The following is a 12,704-nucleotide window of genomic DNA, read 5'->3' as shown; positions in this document are numbered from 1 at the left end:
CCCTCCCTCCCTCCCTCCCTCCCTCTTCCTTCCTTCCTTCCTTTTTTTTTTTTGTGGGCTTTTAGTTTTGCATGTAAACCACTGGGGGGGGGGTGTCTTAAGGGTGGGCACCCTAGAGTTCCAAGGACTCTACACTAGCTGAGAAGTCAGGTGACAGAGTGATTCAGACCAATCACATGATTACAAAGCTGGGTCTCCAGCAGGGTTTCTGGTGGTCAGGTGCGAGCAATGACATGGGAGGGGCACGCACTGGGCCGGCCTTGAGCTACCTGGATGACATCAAGGATGGAGGACCAATCAGCTGGTGGCTCCAGGGATCTCCAGTCCATGCTTTACTTGGCCAGGGGGGTTCCTGAAGGACCTGCCAGCAAATTTGGCTTTGTTGCCCAGCTCTTCCTCAATTCTAAGGATCTGATTGTACTTGGCCAGGAGCTCAGATCTGCAAGGGGCACCGGTCTTGATCTGCCTAGTGCAGAGCCCCACCACCAGGTCGGCGATGAAAGTGTCTTCAGTCTCTCCAGACTGGTGGGACACCATGAAACCCCAGCCATGGGACTGGGCCAGCTTACACGCCTGCAGAGACTTGGTCACGGAGCCGATCTGGTTCACTTTGAGCAGGATGCAGTTGCATGACTTCTTGCCTTGACAATCTGTTTAGGGTTGGTCACTGTGAGGTCATCGCCCACCACCTGGATGTCTGCACTAGCCATGAACTTCTGCCAGGCACCCCAGGCATCCTGGTCAAAGTGGTCTTCAATGGACACCACTACGTAGTTCTGGATGAAGGACTTGTACAGGTCAGCCAGCTGGTCGAGTGTGATGTATCTGCTGGGGTCATCCGGAGACTTGAAGTCCAGGTCATACTTGCCAGACCTGTAGAAGTCGGAGGCAGACACATCCATGAAGCTTCATGGGGAAGGAAGGGTGTCTCAAGGCTGTTGAGCACATCAGTAACACTATTGCACCTGCTCTGGTTAGCAAGAAAGTGAATGTTGTGGAGCAAGAGAAGATTGACCAGCTGATGACCGAGATGGATGGCACCGAGAATAAATCTAAATTTGGTACAAATGCCATCCTGGGAGTTTCCCTGGCTATCTGCAAAGCTTGAAATGTTTACAGATATTGTTGAACTTCAATGCATTCGGTCTATGTAACTTCTTTCTACTATGTTGTATATATAGCTTTAGGCTGCTCGATAACACAATACATTAAGAAAACATTGATTATGATTGGAAATACACTTTATATTTGAGGCCTGGAAGATACATCTACATGTGTGCTTGCAAAGACATGGATACACACACCCAAAAGAAGAAATTTTAGAACATCATGGTTTTTCTTATGTTTGAGAGATCCTATTTTACTTAGGTTTCATAGCATTTCAATTTTCTGATGTATGTACAATATGCTAAATTATCCCTATCCATACCAAGAGAATCAGCAAATGCTTAAGTGCATAGGAAATATCATAGTGTACATATTAGTCTCCTATCCTTAACATGCAATTTTAGAACCATTGACATATAAAATACTTTACAAGTGCCTTACTGGGGTAGAGAAAAATATCTGGATGTTACAAATGAATAAATAAATAAATTGGTGAACTGGCAAGATGGTGTGGTTGACATGCTCATCCCATGCGAAGGCAGGAAAAACCTGATTCCTTCAGGTTGTCCTTTCATCTTCAAATACACACGCCCGCGCACACACACACACACACACACACACACATGTGCGTGCACACATACATCCTGTAAATCATGATATGTATACTTCTATAATACGCATGTGTGTCTTGTTATATAATACACACACTCACACACACACACACAAAACAGATGAAAAAAATTGGACTACATCATATAAATGAAAATCAAATATCTATGGAAATGTTCAATGGTAGATCACTTGCCTAGCACTGTATTAAGCCCTAGATTCAATTGTCAGAACATTAAAAAAGAGTTGGAGGTAAAGAGGATCAGAATATATTAAATACATGTATGGAATTCTCAAAGAATAAATACAAATATATTTTAAAAATAAAATTTGGATGGAGAGATGGCTTAGCCATGAAGGGCACTTGCTGGTTTTGCAGAAGACCTAGGTTTGGTTCCTAGAATCCATAAGGCAGCTCATAACTGTCTGTCACTCCAACTCTAGGTAATCAACATTCTTCTGGGCTCTCCAGCTGCCAGTCACAAATGTGTTGCACATACTTAAATGCATGAAAAACGCTCATATACATAAAATGAAAATGTAAATATTAAAATGTAAAAATAAATGAAAAAGGAAAAATATCTGAGCCTTTTCAATGGGAGAATGTTGTTATTTGAAGTCATATTTAGTTTTTAAATTTATGATTTTCCCTTGTAGTTTTATTCGTGGTCACCATCATGATGATTGCCAGACCTCAACCACACACATCACACTCACTGTAAATCTGTTTTTACAATGAGTGGTCACTTCATAAACACGATGCATTCAAGGCACACTTCCTGTGTTGTCCTCCCTGGCCTGCTGGGAAGGAAAAGTTTGAATCTTTATACAAAGTCTCCTTGTTGTCTATACATATGGCCTGGTTTCCAGACATGGTGTCACCAGTGAAATTGGCAGCAAGGTACAGGAAAATATCAGCTTTTACTACTGATCCAGGTCATGGCCAAGAGAAGCAGTCTAGCTTCTAGACATGTTTGCATGTGGGGTTTCTTATGACAGGACAACAATAAGTATCTCCCTAGTTTCAACCTTCAGGTAAGAAAAGACTGTTTGATGTACAGTATCTATAGAGGACAGAACAGAAATATAATGAATAAAAAGTGCTTCTACCTTTCACAGATCTGAAGGCCTCATATCCAGTACCATGCCACTTCAGGGCTACTCTTTTAGGGAATACCACATACTTTAAACTAATGACATTTTTAACTACAACAGTATTACATTCCTTTTACTATGGCTACAGTTTCTGGTATAGCTTCCAGTGCCTATGGGTTATAGCCTATAGGATACACGGAGTGAAGATTCAAAGTCTTTGGCAATTCTTGGTGAATGTGAGTTGCTTCTTTCTAATTTAAAGAGTATAAATGTTAGTTTTAAGACATTTAAGTCCTTGTCCTCATAGATCCGGGAATTGAGTCCTGGCGGTAGCGTGACTTCCAAAGCTGCAGATTGCAAGATTACCTGAGTTAAGATAGTCTTCCCACACTGGATTACTGTAGAGTAAATGGAAATAACAGACAGGCTGCCCACAGTTGATTATTCTAGTTTCTCTGGAGGAGAAAATGTCATTTTTGAACATGCAAACCTGAGACACCCTTGCCCTAGTAGGACAGTCTCAAAGGCCTTAGCCTGAGTCACCAGGAGTTTATTCTGGGGTTAGAGAAACCAGAATCCAAGCTCAGCTGGTTGACATCTGGAAATCTGTGTGAGTTGTCTAAGCTTCCATTTTCTAGTAACTAAAATGAGGCCATTAATAACACAATTATACCTAAGGTACAGAGATAATGCAACAAGTCAATAAACAATAACATCCATGCATTAAACTGTGATTCCTTTCTCTCTTTCTCATATCCTTACAAATGTATCAGATGTGATTTATGTCCTTGTTTTTTTTTTGAGTCCAGTTTTTGAATATACACAAGACTCAACTGTCTAGTTCAACAATTCCTGAGAGGTCCCCAGAGGATGCTAGCCCCATTACGTGGAGCTTGTCAGAGATTCATATCCTCCTGTACCACATTCAACTCCTTTAATCGGGAAGTGGGGAATGGAGACTGAAAACCTATTTTTACAAAAGTCCTCCCAGGGACTTTTCTGATAATGCCCAAAGCATTTTACCCTGGATTGGTAAATTTAGACTGAATATAAGTGGAGAGGGACAAAAATTTGTGTATCAGAAAAAGAGACACAATGTGAGACCAGCTCCAAACCCAAGACAGATGACTGTGGCATAGTGCCAACACAGATGTCTGGACTAAGTTGCAAAAGGGAGACACACTATAAAAGAGTGTCTTCTGAACATGACAAGGTCAATATGCTCCTGAACTTCTAGCAGCTGTTGCTGCCTGCACAAAACCTGCATGAGATCAAGTCAACATTCCACCATAGATTCGGGAAAGGTTCACAAGGCCCCAAATCTAGCTGAAGAACTCCTGACAGTGGGCCACAGGGGGAGGGTTGGTAAGGGAAGAAAGTCAGTTTTCTTTAGGAGTGTGGCTCTAGTAGGTTGCTCATGCTACACTGAATGAATGACCCCATATCTATGCACTGATTAGACCTAGTTGGCTATAAACATAACAACAAAAGAAGAGATGAAGTTGGGAGGAGTGGGTAGTAGAGAGTCTGGGAGTAGTTGAAAGGAGTCAGGGTAAATATGACCAAAATACATCATATACATATATGAAATTTTCAAAGGACAAATTAAAGAGTTTAAAGATAAATTTTCAAAGGATAAATTTAGTTTTTAGTAAAGTTCTTTTAATCCTCATGCCTTCTAAGGTATTCTCTTAGCATGGTACTTTGAATTTCTTAGCTCATAATGCTCCAGTCTCTGACTCTTAGCCAAAAATGCTCCAACTATAATAATTTGGTGATGACTTAGTATAGGGATAAAAGTTCTCAAAGGGAGTGCCTGCAAAATGAGTAGCAAAGCTCGCCTACTGGCAGGTGGACTGACTGACTGTCTCATTACCTCTCCCATGAGCAGGTAATTTCTAATAGGACATGAGAATTTTCTATGTCTCTGGGGAGCAGGAGTTCTGTTCTGTGTCCCTGATTGTAATTGGTATTTCCTAGCACACATATCTAGAGCCCAAATTGTGGAAATTATGTGTTGACATGAGATCAAAAAAAAATGATAAAATTCCTCTTTCAGTGGACTTTTATTCTGGAAGACAAGCAAATAAATTGGAATAATGAGACAAGAAATGCCTTTTCTGAGATGTTTTGTATCACATGACTTAGGTACAAAGTGGGTAAAAGGAATGAGGGAGTACTTGTGGGCTGACTGAGGACAACCTCAAATGAGAGGTTCCCTACAGGATCAGGATTTCCCAGAAAGCAAGGCAGAGGGCAGCTTTTTACATAATCCTTCCCGGGTTTGGAATGCCCAACATTTGACACAATAACTGGAGCCTTTGCCACACTCCACTAAGGGAAATCTACCCTGACTTTACCTAGACTTACCACATGGCCAAAGATGTTCAGTCTCCCTTTGCCTCTTCTATTCCTGAAAAGACCCCAGACCCCTCACCCAGCTTAGCACACATGCAGTTTGATATCTTGTAGTTTCATTTGCTACACTGTTGGATAGGTGGTAAGAAAATATAATTTGTTATAGTATGTTAATGATTCTTTGATTCTTCTTATGACTATGAAAATGAGAACAAAGATAACCCAAACTTAGAAAACAATGGCTAAAAGAACATTAGTTTGGAAGGGAAACAGACACTGTCTTACATGCCCTTTGATATGAGGGCAAATTCATTATTCCCATAATTATCCTGATAAGGCACTTATTATTGGCAGGTGGCAAGAATTGCTTGAGTCTGCTATACTCAAAGGTCTGCACTGTACTCAAAGGACACTGAAATCAACATGAATGTTGGTGGCACTTGTATAGTAGATTGTGGTGCTAACACAAATAAGTTGGTCCATATAGAGTTTTACAGAAAGAACTTGGACAGTCTTATTTTGCCAGACAGCAAAGATAGTATTTATTCTATAAGGTGGTAGGCTCAAGCTTTATGAAAAGCTGTAACAGTCATTTTCAGATTTAAGTGAAGATATCATTCTCAGAAAGTTCTGAGTGAGAGTAGTGTGCAGCATGGTTAGAAGATGAGGAGGACATGCTTCTAACATGGTCTGCTAACAGGACATTGCTCAAATTTCCAACTTAATGCTGAGCTCTTGATATCAATATCTTTTCTAAGAGGAAATTGAAAATTGATGAATGCAACCCTGAGTACACTTTGTTCCTGGTAGTATATAGTTTCTGTTGAAGGAAAATCTATTATGAAGATATGGGAAGGAATAAAGAGAATAGACATTAATGAGTGCTTTTAAAACACTAGTCTAGATTTATCCAACTTAGTCTTTTAAAAAATTACCTCTATCTTTACAAAGATTTAACTAAATGTTATAGAGCACACTCGGCTGAGACTAGCTGACACTACCCTGTTATGTGGCTCTATGAAAATCAGAAAAGGATTGGGGCATCTCTAACTAAGTAAGTGAAAGACTTATATGAAAAAATTTCAATGATTCAATGTTTCAAACCAAGGAATTGAATTCTATATCAGAATATGGGGAGATCTACCATGTTCATGTATCAGTAGGATTAATAGAGAATTTATATGTGTATATACGTGAAATGATAACCAAGTTAAAATTGATAGAATAAGAGGGTATATAAAGAATAAGGGATGAGAGGAAAGAGACAGGTTTCATTAAAAAGAAGAAACAGAATAGATAGTTATTGATTGGGGTTCTTGAATGGGAGGATAAAATGGGAGTTGTAGAAGGGAATACAGGGAGGGACAGCTAGAATGAAGGGTCATCTGATGGTTAGTATAGAAGAAACCTAATACAGTAGAAACATCCTAAGACATACGGATATGTGAAGGTGATCTAAATGAATTCACTAAATAATGAGACAGTTCCATCTGACCATCTCTTATAAACAAACCAACTTCCCATTATTGAGGTTTTGTTATATCTCGTTTAATTGTTGACCAAAGGGGTCTCAGGGGAATTTCTCAAACAACTCAGGCTGTTGCTAAGGCAGTTGTTCTTCACAAATTGACACAATGGCCTCATTGCTAAAGACAACACCTATACAACTCATTGAACATAAAGAAGTTGAGCAAGTGTCTATATGGAACCCCCCACCCTTATGTTTCAACATCTTTGGTACAAAAACATGTCTTCTCTTTTCTCAAAAGAATTGTAACACCAAACCAGTCACAAATCCTTTATCTACAATAGTGTACTGCCTACAAGATGTGCTAGGGCAAAGGTAGCACAAAACTTAAGGGCAGTAACCAAGCAATAATTTATCTGACTTAAGGCCCACCCTATGAGAATTAACCTATACATAGCACTGCTCGGATGACCAAGAATTTGAGACTAGATAGCCAAGGATCCTAGGGCAAAACCAATAATTCTGCTCTAAAAATATGTAGTGATAAAATAACTTCTAGTGTGCTTTATTCAGCTATCATCAGAGAAGCTGCCTCCTGTAACAAATGGGAACAAATATATAGAGACCCACGGCAAGACATTACACAGTGAGAGACCTTGGAACACTCATCACTAAAAGGGATGCCTACATCTAATTCTTCCCTTCAGCACTTAGGGAATCCCAAGGAAGAGGAGGCAGAAAGAATGTAAGACCCAGAGGATAGAGTACATTGATAAAATAAGACCCTCTAAATAAACAGCAGCAAAGCTCATATCACAGTTACTCAAGCAGCATGCACAGGGCTTATTGGGTTGTGTGGTAGGTCTTCTACATATATATTGTAGCTTCTAGTTTATGTTATAAGATTCCTGATTGTGTAAGTAAGTGGGTCTCTTATTCTTGTACCATCTCTTGGACTCTTTTCCTATTGTTGGTTTGTCTTATCCAACTTCAATGTGATAGTTTTTGTTTTATATTATATTTCATTTTGTTATATTTCAAAACTGAAAGAAATAATGAATGAATGAATGAATGAATGAATGAATGAATGAAAAATGAATGAAAGATACACAGACACTAGGGTAAATATTAGTAAGTGAACCGTTGCTTACGTGTGGTAGGAGAGGGAATATTAGTTTTCTCTAACGGTTTTCTCATTGGGTGTATCAACCACTCCAAGAGAGGCCATGTGTTCAGGAGTAGTTAACAAATATATAATGAATGCTGAAGGGTTTTTTGTGTGCTTTTATTTTTAACTAACATTATAGTTTGATGTGTTTTATTTTCTTTTTGGGTATGATTTAATCTGTGTTTTGTTTTGGGGAGATTTTGTATTTCTACTGGGTTTTGTTTGCTTATTGGTAGAGAATTTAAAGTTGGATAAATAAGGATGGGGAGAGATTTGAAAGAACTTGTAGGATAGGAAGAAAATGATCAAAATATATTTAAAATTATTTTTTAAATAAAAAAGATTAAAATTAAAAAGGGAAATACTCCTAAACCCAGGAAGACAGTCTGGTGCTTGATTCTCGCTGAAGGAGTTTGGTTCTGATTTTATAGCTTTCACTGGTACATTGAAAATGCTCCTAGTAATTCAGATGTGAATAGAGGTGTAGGGAAATAATTTTTCCCACAGGCAGGTAGTAAGTGAATTAGTCATGATATGGAAATGGACCATTAGATTAAAAGACCTTAATTCATTTTTTTCCTTCTGGAAAAGTATAAAATGGTACTTTCTTATAAATAACTGTAAATGACTAAATAGAAGTAGCATTTTACTAGATGAATTAATTTTCACTGTATGAAACTCACTACTTTTTAAATATCATATTACTTTTAACACATTTCAAGTAGCAAGAAATGATGACTGATTTTATGACTTTTCCTCTAGTTTTGGAAATATTTGACCCTTGGTCTCTCTTCCATGGACTCAACTCAACTCAAGGACTCAAAGGCATAGCATATCCACGATAAATTGGAAAGTGTTCATCGACAGAATTATAATATTAAATTATTTAAGAGAGCATTATTTTTTTTCACAGTTGCAGTAAGGTATCTGATAGAAACAGCCTAAGGGGAAAATAATTTATTGATTTAAGAGCGGACACAGGTTCTTAATGGTGGGACAGATTAGTCCCAGGAACATGAGGAAGCTTGTCATGTTGCTTCCATGCCAAGGATGAAGAAAAAGTCAATGTAGTACCCATCTGGCCTTCACCTTTTTCTTTTATTTTTGGGGATCTCAGTTCGTGGATGGACTGATCCACATTCAATTAAAAACTCCCTGGAAACACGTTCCCAGTCACTCCCAAGATTATGTCTCCTGTGTCATTTTAATCCTAATCAAGTCTACAATGAAAATTAACCAGCACAATATGTACTGGAAAGAACAATTACTTCTTGCCGTGATGATACAGAGATGGATAACTTGAGTTATTGAGAATTGGACTAAACATTTAACCTCACATGAGGGAGAAGAACCATGACTCACTAGCTGTGAATGGTGATAGGACCTTACATTGAAATTTTTCTCTTCTGAGCTGAAGTGGTCGTCATATACTCAACCTGTGACTATATATGTGTTGAAGATGTAATTGGTTAGGGCTTTAATGCTGTGGGAGACATTGTGTGATATCTATCCACTGTGCCCTTGTGTGTGGCTGCTTGTGCCTTTTCTCAAACTGAGTATATAAAAGACTGGTTGAAGCCCACATTACCTTGTAATGTTTCTTATTAATCTGACTCCAAAGTTATAGTTTCCAGGAGGGCAATGTATGTGTTGCATTTAAGTACTGAGAAGAGTAGAGGTTAGGAGGAGAGTGAACAAAGAAAACATTTCTGAAGAGAGACATAAGATAAAATAGGAAGTACTCTGCCTACGTGGCTCTCCAATGAAGAATCCCTCAGTCCTTTTGCTTTGCAGTAAGCATGGATTTTGCTCAACAGCTCATGTAAAATAGCTACACTTTGTATGTGGCCATATGGACCACAAGTGCAAAGATTTTATGTTGCAGGATTGTATAGTGGGATAGAGATATAAATCAATATCTATTATGTGCTTAGTCTGAGTCAGATGTTGTGTTTGGCATAATCTCTCAACTATCAAAGACCCAGAGAGAAATGAGTGCTATTAATCCAAATCTATCCATAAAAGGAGTTGGTAAATTGACTAAACCAAAACTGACTGATACCAAATGCTTTTTGATGCCTTATGAGCTATCAAAGATACAAGCGTTAATAGTGATTTGTTTTATGTAACATTTGCATCTATTTATCTGTTGACCTTTATGCTTTAATAATATTACATATTCATTGAGCATTTTACCATAAAGAAAAACATAAATATTTGAAGATAACTATATGTTTAGTTTAGTTTAAACATTACATAATTTTATATATGTGTGTGTTGAAGCATCATGTGGTACTAATTAACACGTTACATTTTTATGGTTTTATTAATCAGTTAATATTAATGTAAAAATATTCTTTTTAGGCTGGTAAGATGGCTCAGTGGGACAAAACACGTTTCTGCTGAGCTCAGTTTAATCCCTGAGATCAAGTCCCCCAGGTTGTTCTCTGACTTCTACAAGCATACTGTGGCACACACACACAAACACACACACACACACACACACACACACACACACAATTAAAACATTCTCTTCTTTCACATTCCTGACACCCCTGGAAAGTCTAAACCTTGATTAATTACATTGTCTGTCACTGTGACAGAAAACCTGACATATATTGTCTTGTTAATTCATGGAGTTCAGTTCACCAAGGCCTGTTCTTTTGCTCCTGGCTCTGTGGTGAGGCAGACAATCTGAGGTGGCAATAGATGTAGAGGTCAGAGCAACTGTGGGAGTGATTCTTTCCTTCCTCCATTCGGGTTAGCTCTGGTTGCAAGGCTCAGCACTGAGAACCCTTACCCACTGTGAGTTTCTCTGGTCCATGATCACATATTTATTACTTTATTAGTGTTTCTCTTTAGTATGCACTTAAAACTTAATTATCATGTTACCCATAATAGATAAAGGGACATGAGAGGATGAGGAATGGAAAAGACTTCTCTAAAGCCAAATGTACCTTATTATTCTGACTCAGTAGCTATGCAATAGCTACAGCATAAAGCATATATGACAATCAATACTAAAACCAAAGCTGAAAAGAGCCTTAGACAAATGACCTATGCTAGCTGCATCAGGAAGGGCAGGCACAGGAAGACTTCATTTCAATTGACTTTAAACCACAGCATCTTGACTGTACAAGTCTAAGCATAAAATGGGAAACCACTTCTAAATGATTCAGTAGAATTTTTATCTCTGGAAATATTAATGTTGGCAGTTTGAGACATATATATTACATATATATGTCTCCTATATATTATTTTTGTTAATGTTTTCATGAACCAAGATATTTCAAGAAAATTGGAAAGGGCTTAATAAAATACAGAAACTAAGGCAGTAGAAACACTGGGTTCTTTGTGTGAACTGGTGAGGAGAATATCAGCCTGAGCTTAGGAATAATATTTACTTTTTAAAGATACATATTTTCTCACTTATTCCACTACAACCCTCGAAGCAATGAATACCAAAAAACAATGAATACTCTTGCTAACCAGGCTGTGGTTTAAAAGAAATATATTACCCATTAAAAGGATCCAGGACTCCTTGGGAAACTGCTGATTTCAGGTCTGGAAGAAGAAAATGAACAAGATTAATTTGGAACATATTGTTGTTGCTGAATGTGGAGAAATTATTAAAGGCAATAGTGGTGACATTAAAAAATACATAACAATAAACTTGATGGAGTCTTCATGGCCAAAGTTGAGAGAGCCAAGGTCTGAAAAAGAAAAAAAAATAATAAAAAAAAATCAAATGTACTTAATAAAAATATTTTTAAATGAATACATTTATAATGATAATGATACTTTAAAGTGAATACTCCTATCCCTTGTTTTATCATAGCAACAAAAAGTAACTTGTGAACTTAGCTTCTTTTTTTTTATTAGCTTCTTTTTTTAATTTTATTTTATTAGATATTTTCTTTATTTACATTTCACATGTTATCCCCCTTTCCTGGTCTCCCTCCAAAAAACCTTCTCCCCTACCCCTGCTCACCAACCTACCCACTCCTACTTTCTGGCCCTGGCATTCCCCTATACTGGGGCATAGAGCCTTCACATGATCAAGGGCCTCTCCTTCCATTGATGACCTACTAGGCCATCCTCTGCTACATATATAGCTGGAGCCATGAGTCCCACCACGTGTACTCTTTGGTTGGTGGTTTAGTCCCTGGGAGTTCTGGGAGTACTAGTTAGTTCATATTTGTTGTTCCTCCTATGGAGCTGCAAACCCCTTCAGCTCCTTGAGCACTTTCTCTAGCTTCTTCATTGGGGACCCTGTGCTCCATCCAATGGATGGCTGTGAGCCTCCACTTCTGTATTTGTCAGGCACTGGTAGAGCCTCTCAGTAGACAGCTATATCAGTCTCCTGTCAGCACGCTCTTATTGGCATTCACAATAGTTTCTGGGTTTGGTGGTTGTTTATAGGATGGATCCCTGGGTGGGGCAGTCTCTGGCTGATCATTCCTTTGTGTGGAGCAGAGACTGAAGGAATTAAGAGTGGAATTTTATTTCTGCCACTTTGTGATAAGAGAACTAAAAATGACTAGGAAGTAAGAGGTACGATAATGAGGGAAAAAAAGAGTGGGAAGGGGGTGGTTCAACAGCAGAAGAGGAGGAAAGAGAAGGATGAGAGAGGAGGGAGGACCATAATACAGATAGAAGGGGTCAAGGAAGAAAGGATAAAAGAAATGGAAGAACAGGGTGGGAGATAGGAGTGGGTTGGGGAGAAGAAAGGGGATAAGACAGAAGGGAGGAGAGCAGAGAGGAGGCAGGAAAGGGGGAAAGGTTGTGAGGGAAGAGGGGAGCCTGAGAAAGAGATTCACATCCAAGGTAATGTTTCAGCCTAGTCTTGGTCAAGGTTGTCCTTGTAAACAGCACATCAGACTTCTTTAAACAGATAAA

General features: G+C 38.5%; 1 pseudogene; it reads right to left on the bottom strand.

The window, feature by feature from the left end:
• Nucleotides 1-297: 297 nt before the first annotated feature.
• On the bottom strand, nt 298-902 carry LOC110291822 (alpha-enolase pseudogene; annotated as a pseudogene).
• Between the last annotated feature and the right edge of the window lie 11,802 nt (nt 903-12,704).

This window comes from Mus caroli, unplaced genomic scaffold, assembly GCF_978045245.1.
Source record: "Mus caroli unplaced genomic scaffold, Mus_caroli_1 scaffold_3, whole genome shotgun sequence".
Classification (NCBI taxonomy): Eukaryota; Metazoa; Chordata; class Mammalia; order Rodentia; family Muridae; genus Mus; species Mus caroli.
This window is presented reverse-complemented; position numbering and strand designations above follow the sequence as displayed.